Genomic DNA, 8,159 nt, shown 5'->3' with positions numbered 1-8,159 from the left:
TGAAAATTCCCCAGTCGCCACACTCCAGCGCCTGTTCGGATACACTGAGGGAGAATTTAACATGGTCAATGCACCTAACAAGTGCATTTTTCGGACTGTGGGAGGAAAATGGAGCACCTGGAGAACACTCACGCAGAAACAGGGAAATGTGCAGACACTGAACAGATAGTGATCCAAGCCGGGAAGCAAACCCGGGTCACTGGCGCTGTGAGGCAGCAGTGCTAACCACTGTGCAACCATGAGGAGAGGGTGCTGACACATGTCCGTGAGAAGCCAAGTCTGATGATAATAGCGAGAGTCATACAGTACAGAAGAGGCGCTTTGACCCAGCACGTCTGCACCAACAAACCTACATTAAATCTACAAGTATTCCTACCTTCCAGCACTTGGCTCGTAGCATTGAAAGTTATGACATTTCAAGTGTTCATCCACATACTTTGTAAAATTAGTGAGTTTTCCCACCTCTACTACCTCTCCAGGCATTGCAATCCAGACTCTGACCATGCTTTGGATGAAAAAATGTTTCTCTCAAATCCCCTCTAAACTTTCTGCCCCTCACCTTAAAATTCTGCTTCCTTGGTATCAACCCTGCAACTAGGAGGAACAGCTGCTTCCTATCCACCCTTTCCATAACCCTCATAATCTTATACACCTCAATCAGGTCTCCCCTCAGCCTTCTCTGCTGTAAAGAAAATGACGCGAGCCTATATAGTCTCTCTTCCTAGTTCAAATTCTCCATCCCAGTCAACATCCTGGTGAATGGCCTCTGCACCCTCTCCAGTACAATCATATCCTTTCTCCAGTGATTTGACCAGAACTGCACTCAGTGCTCCAACTATGGCCTCACCAAAGTTTTGTACAGCTCCAACATTGTCTTGCTGCTCTTATAATCATACATTAATACTCCATTCCTCATGTTTCATGAATCTTCACAAGTCACAGAGTGAAAGGCTCTTTTATCATCAAAAAATACAATGTACGGCAGCTGGACCTTTCCCTTGTATTTTCAGGGATCTAGGAATCAGTGGATCATCTCGAGATAGAACGAAAAGAACATGTTCACAGTATTTATTCACATGGTACTAACATCAGGTTGCAGTAGTTATGAGCCGACTGCGTGGCCTTATGGATAAAGTGTCTGACTTTGGTGTTTGTAGTAATGATATCAGAAAATTGCAGGTTTGAGTTGTGTCACGGTCATTTCTGGTGGAGCTTCCTGGGAACCTATCTCCCACATCATATTAAATCCACATTTTCTTCCAAACATTGCAGGGTGCTTTCTCAGAATGTAGGTCCTTGTTATTTTATTAATTCAATTCTAAAATAATCTTAGCTCTGAACAATTCCACAATATCTGTTTGATCTGGATAAATTATTGATGTTTCCAACTGGAGCAAAATGCTTTGTATTGATTGGGTGATTGAAATTCTGAGGAGGCAATTCTAATTTCCTCAGGACGAGGTTTAATAATGAGCTGAATGAAGTGTTTTTGTTTACAGGGATGAAAGGTTATGTCACTGGGCTGGTAAACCGGAGGCCCGCACTGATCTTTGGAGGCATGGAGTAAGTCCCACCATGGCAGCTGGTGAAATTTAAATTAACTGATTTGATACACAGAATTATTGATCAAAAACAGAAACAGGAGTAGGCCATTCAGCTGAAATAAGTCTGGACATGAAACCAAGCCTCAGAAATGGCGGCCTTGAAATTCCTGTTGATTGGTTTCCCACAGGAAACATTTTCACTGACCAACAGAGAACATTTCACACAACAGGAAACACCTTTGCAGAACAGAAAATAAAAATTCTGCTCAAGGTGGCTCATATTTACATAACCGGGAATCTGGTCAGACCCCATTTGGAATATTGTGAGCAGTTTTGGGCCCCATATCTAAGGAAGGATGTGCTGGCCTTGGAAAGGGTCCAGAGGAGGTTCACAAGAATGATCCCTGGAATGAAGAGCTTGTCGTATGAGGAACAGTTGAGGACTCTGGATCTGTATTCCTTGGAGTTTAGAAGAATGAGGGGGCATCTTATTGAAACTTATAGGATACTGCGAGGCCCGGATAGAGTGGGCGTGGAGAGGATGTTTCCACTCATAGGAAAAATTAGAAACAGAGGGCACAACCTCAGGCAAAAGGGACGATTCTTCAAAACAGAGATGAGGAGGAATTTCTTCAGCCAGAGAGTGGTGAATCGGTGGAACTCTTTGCTGCAGAAGGCTGTGGAGGTCAGGTCATTGCGTGTCTTTAAGACAGAGATAGATAGGTTCTTGATTAATAAGGGGATCATGGGTTATGGAGAAAAGGCAGGATAATGAGGATGAGGGAAATATATGATTGAATGGTGGAGCAGACTCAAAGGGCCAAGTGGCATAATTCTGCTCCCATGTCTTATGAATATATTTACACAACAGGGATGAATTTGACACAACCACAGCAAAGATCTGTCAACGGCAGAGACACAGTTTCACAACAGAGAGAACAGTTACACAGCAGAGAGTGCAGTTACACTTACATGAAATACATTTTAAAACAAGGTCTATCTTTGTGTAACAGAAAATCCCTTTTCAAACATAATCAGTTGTTCCATCTCAGTATCTTGTTGGTTTGTTCGTTACCTTCTCTGTCGATCGCTCTGTGTGTGTCCTGATCATATCTTACTGCTTCTCTGTGTGTCCTTCTCAGTATGTTTGATTCGGGCTGATGTTAAGTGTTATTGTCCAGCCAGGGTTCGCTTCCCAACATCCTGTTAAATCACCAGCAGTCAGCTCTCTCCTTTGATGACCCAGAGAAACATCTGAGTCTGTGGACCTTGCTTTAATTTTGCAAGCAATGAACACCTCACAACTCTGACACATTGTTTCAGATATAAAACTGTGCAAAAACAAAACTGAGCATGCGAACCGGAAGCATCCCTAAAATATCATTTCTACCATCGTTTTGAAATCTGTCATTTCGGGAACAATCGCAAACAATCAACTTTACCAAGATACTAATTTTACCCAAATACAAAATCCGACGCTGAAAAGCTTCGTGAGCCTGACGTGATTTGAACACGCAACCTTCTGATCTGGAGTCAGACGCGCTACCGTTGCGCCACAAGCTCAGACTGCTTGCTGCTTTTTACATCCGGGTTATGTTCGGTGAATTCAAAACTGGGACCAGGGAATGGAACTGTCTCCCTCTTTACTTTCTGTGGTTACGCACCGAATGGAAGAGTAGCAGCGAACCGGATTAACAAGAAAGCAGCAACACAGCATTATCCTGTGGGAGAAATATGTTCTTTGTTACGGGTGTTAAAACACCCTGGTTTGGTGAGAAGTCAAAAGAGAAAACGCTAGAAATTCTCAGCAGGTCTGGCAGCATCCGCAAGTAAAGAGCTGACATGTCGAGTCCAGATGACCCTTTGTCAAAGCTTGGTGAGCACTCATTCTGTGACAAGGTGGCCGAGTGGTAAAGGCGATGCATTGCTAATCCATTGTTCTCTGCATGCGTGGGTTCGAATCCCATCCTCGTCGGTGATGCATTTGCTCTGACCCCCAACTGATGGTTCGTTTAGCATTTTGATGTTCACGGAACCAAGATGAAGTTTGGGGACACAGGCTGTCCAGAACAATTCCATATTCCCATAATTCTCATGCTATGAGAACTCGACCTGACAATCGATTCAAATCAGGACACCAGCTTTGGACAGGAGTTTGCCACCATGTGGTTTCAGAAGCTCCAAAGCAGACGGCAGCTTCATTTGCGGCCCCAGTGGCAGATTTTGTCTTTCCAGAATCGGCAGGTCAGCCATGAAAATTAGTGCTGTATTAGCTGGTTTGGCCATGCTCAATAGCCCCTTAGTGTCAGGAGGATTAGAACGGTAAATATGTGGGGTCACGGGGATACGGTCTGGGTGGGATTGTTGTCGGTGCAGGCCTGATGGGTCGAATGTCCTCCTTTTACACTATAGGCATTCTATGAAGTTCGAGGTGGCAGTTTCACAACACCAGTTCCTAATTTCTTCAAATTTTACCCGAAAACCTGACTCCGTTGAGATTCGGACCCACAACCTTTGAACATCTCACAAGACAATGACTAGCAGTCCAACATGCCGGTACCTACTGCCACAAAAGGCCCACAGCTGACGCCATTTCCCTGGCCCTGCACTCAACCCTGGAACACCTAGATAACAAGGACACCTCTGTCAGACTCCTATTTATTGACTACAGCTCAGCCTTCAACACTATTATTCCCCCGAAACTCATCTCCAAACTCTGTGGCCTGGGCCTCGGCACCTCCCTCTGCGACGGGATCCTGAACATCCGAATTCACAGACTTACCTTGAATGGACTTCCCTTGCATTAAGTTGATCTTTCTCTGCACCTAGCTATGACTGTAACACTACATTCTGCACGCTCTTGTTTCCTTCTCTATGAATGGTATGTTTTGTCTGTAGAGCGCGCAAGAAACAATACTTTTCACTGTATGTTAATACATGTGACAATAATAAATCAAATCAAATCAAAAATGCCATTCTTTGTGCCACAGAGACATTGCTGCAGCAACTATTCCCCGTTCCCATATGGGAATTTCTGATGTCGTCGAACAAACAGTTGAAAAGTTCAGCAATTGGGCAGCGATTACATTTCAAAAATACTTTGTCATCATTAAAGTATTTTGGGACGTCCTATGGTTGTGAAAAGAGCTACAGAAATTCCAGTAGAACTCTGAAACGACACAGACAGGTTGGTGGAATGGGAGGACATGTGGCAGATGATGAATGAAGTGATTCATCTTGTTGGGAAGAACACAAAGTGACAATATAAAATAAAGGATTTAATTCCAAAAGGGGGTGCAAGAACAGCGGGACATATTTGGACATGTGTATATGTCATTGAAGGTGGCAGGACAGTTTTTAAGAGCCGTTAATAAAGCATACTGTATCCTCCGGTTTATAACTGAAAACAAGAAGTTGATACAAATTTACGGCAAAGACAATGCAGATGTGCTATTAGATAGCATATTAGATATTCTCAGCCTTGCCCCTCGCCTGAGGTGTGGTAATCCTGAGGCTAAATCATCACCATTAAGCTCTCCCTATTGAGATGGGAAACGGCGGATGGTAATTTGGGTCTATGGTGACTTTACCTTTATATCTGTGTCATATTCAGAATATGCTTTGCATTATCTGCTGCTGTTCCAGGATTGGGATCTTTCTGATTCTGTTGGTAGAACTGCGCATGTACATTTGTTCTGGCAGTCAACTCCCAGAACTGTAAATTAGTTTGGAATCCATTCTGCATTTGCAATCTCTGGGATTGTAAACGAGTTGATGGAGCTCCTCATTCTGAATCTCCGGTGTATTTTTTTCAGCGTTGCTGACTGGGCTTGCAATTTTTTTTAAATTAATTCATGGGACGTGGGTGCCGCTGGCTGACCAGCATTTAGTGACCAACTCTAGTTGCCTGCGGGCAATTGAGGGTCAACCACATTGCTGTGGCTCTGGAACCACATGTCGGCCAGACTGTGTAAAGACGGCAGATTTTGGTCCCCAGAGGACCAGATAGATTCGTACAACAATCAACAAAGTTTTCATGGTCATCAGGAGATCCTTAATTCCAGATTTTTTTTATTGAATTCAAATTCCACCAGCTGCCATGGCAGGATTTGAACCCGGGTCCCTAGACTACAAGCTAAGTTTTAGATTTCAGTGATGATATCACAAGGCCAAGGCCTCCAAATTTCCTTTGAACTGAGTGGCTTGGAAGGCCATCTCCAAGGGCAGCCACGTTGCTGTGGGTCTGGAATTACATGTAAGTCAGGCCAGGTAAGAATTCCTTCCCTGAAGAACATTAGTGCTGCAGTTGTCTTAGTTTTACGAAAGTCGATTCAAGGCCATTAATTCCAGATATTTTTATTGATTTCGAATTTCGCCATCTGTCGTGGTGGGAGATGGGTGAGTGTTCGTCTGTGAGAGGCTGTGTGCGTGTGTGTGTGTGTGTGTGTGATGGAGATTCACTCATTTTCAGTGCGTGTGAATTAACCCCTTGTATTCATACACGGACACTGTGATCCCTTTGCCCTTGTGAATTCCTAAGAAATAATTATACCACTGAGACCTGGTGGGTGGGTGGAGGGTGGGGTGAGGTTTGAAGGCAATGCCTCAGGATGCTGAGTGTGAAAACAGCCGATTTTAAAGCATGGGTGTCAGAAAGTGAAGAGTGAACTTGTCTGTGAGAAGATCACAGAAAAGCTGTGTCTGGAGCTGAGCCCCAGAGACAAGTTTTGGGTTGTCAGTGAATGAACTCCTGTAATGAGAGCACAAAATCAGAAAGAGGAAATGCTGGAAATATTCAGCAGCTCCAAAAGCAGCTGTGGAGGGATAATGCTGTCGCCAGGATGTAACTCTCCAATTGGATACTTCACGTTGCTCAGATCTTACACTCTCGACACCTTCGTGTAAGGAACAGGTGGGGTGGGAATTGGATCATTGTGGATTTGAGCAAACAGGGCAATGCAGCAATGAGAAACTCCTCACCCCCCGGCGGCTTGGGGAGGGATGGGATTCAGATACAGGACTCTGGTTGGTGTTGAAAAATGCAAAAGCACATCGAGATTCAAATGCCATGAAGATCAATGCGCTGCGTTCAGGTCGCAGTCTCCTGTGGAAGCATGGGTTCAAATACCATTCCTGACATCGATTTTTTTCTCCTGCACCCGGCACCATGCAAAGCCAGGATGGCCAAGTGGTCTAAGGTGCTGTGTTAAAGTCATGGTCTTCTCCGGAGGTGTGGGTTCAAATTCCACTCCTGATATTGCTTTTTCTCCTGTGCCAGGCACCATCCAAACCCGTGAAACATCCTACCTGGAAGCACAAGGGCAGCAGATACAGAGAAACAAGGACCACCTGCAAGTTACACTCAGAGGCACACACCATCCTGACTTGCAAATATGACGCAGAGTATGTGGCTGGCTCACAATCCTGGAACTCCCTCCCTAACAACACAGTTTGTGTACAAACATCACATGGACTGCAGTGGCTCAAGAATGAATTCCCCGCCAAATTCTCAAAGATAATTAATTTTGAACATTAAATGCTTCCCAGGCCAGCGACACACATATCCTATATTAATAAAATTAAAAAAGAAACACATCGTGTTACCGAAGGAGCACACCTGATTTCAGAGCAGAAAACTATGTGTGTGAATGACATCCTGAACATGGGTACTTTTATGCCAGATGTGTGTCTGAATACAGTAAATAGAACCAGCTCACGGTAAACCGCTCAATGTTTATCGGAGGAGTTCACACGTGATGTGTGTGAGTCCCTCCGATGTGTTTGTTCAATATCGGGAAAGGCAGATTTGAAAGGTTTACAGGGAAATCGGTGCAGTCTCGATGGGCCACTGTGGGATTCAATTACTTTTCTTCCATGAATGTACCCGAGATCCTAATGGATTGCTAAATTGTCACTTCTTCAGGGGGAGTAGCAGGGTAAGTATGTTGGGTTATGCGGATATGGCCAGAATGGGACTGTGGTCGGTGCAGACTCGATGGGCTCAATGGCCTCCTTCTGCACTGTAGGGATTCTATGATTCTCCGATCCTGCCCACTTTCCCTCTCCCTCCCGACAGCATTGTGCATGTGCATGCTGACTGCAGCAGCTGAGGCAAACAGCTCAGCACCACCTTTCCCAGGGCAATTATGGGTGGGCAATAAATCCTGGCCTAGCCAGTGATGCCCAAATCCCATGAATGAACACAACAAAAGCACTGAGCACAATGGTTCCTTCCCATCTCTGAAAAGGAAGATGCTGATTTGTTTATACTCTGTTCTTCTCGTTACATTGCCGGTGTAATTCTGAGCGTAATGAAGATTGTTTGGTAAGTGCTGTCCCACCGCAGAATCACATTGTGGAGCCATGAGCTGGTGGTGTACATGGTAGGATTTGTCCTCATGGTTCATTGCATCCACTTAGCTATGGTCTGCCCAGGACACACAGTCACTGTGGGAATAATTTCAAAAGTTTCTGTTTCTGGTACTATTCTGTATTTGAATTTGACTGGGGTAATTCTGAGGGTGTCAATTATAAAGATATATCGGTCAGATGCAACTTTAAGTGCACTGCTGCTTCATTCTGTACCTGTCAGTGGAATTAATTATCTATGTAAGT

The 8,159-nt window shown here is 44.4% G+C and overlaps 2 non-coding genes across 2 annotated transcripts; one reads left to right on the top strand and one right to left on the bottom strand.

Annotated features, from left to right (window-relative positions):
* Positions 1-3,035: 3,035 nt before the first annotated feature.
* On the bottom strand, positions 3,036-3,107 carry trnaw-cca (transfer RNA tryptophan (anticodon CCA)). The gene has a single exon. It is a non-coding gene; the product is annotated as a tRNA-Trp (tRNA).
* A 330-nt stretch (positions 3,108-3,437) lies between these two features.
* trnas-gcu (transfer RNA serine (anticodon GCU)) lies at positions 3,438-3,519 on the top strand. Its single transcript has one exon. It is a non-coding gene; the product is annotated as a tRNA-Ser (tRNA).
* Positions 3,520-8,159: the final 4,640 nt, after the last annotated feature.

The sequence above is a fragment of the Mustelus asterias genome, unplaced genomic scaffold, assembly GCF_964213995.1.
Source record: "Mustelus asterias unplaced genomic scaffold, sMusAst1.hap1.1 HAP1_SCAFFOLD_35, whole genome shotgun sequence".
NCBI classification, from domain to species: Eukaryota; Metazoa; Chordata; class Chondrichthyes; order Carcharhiniformes; family Triakidae; genus Mustelus; species Mustelus asterias.
This window is presented reverse-complemented; position numbering and strand designations above follow the sequence as displayed.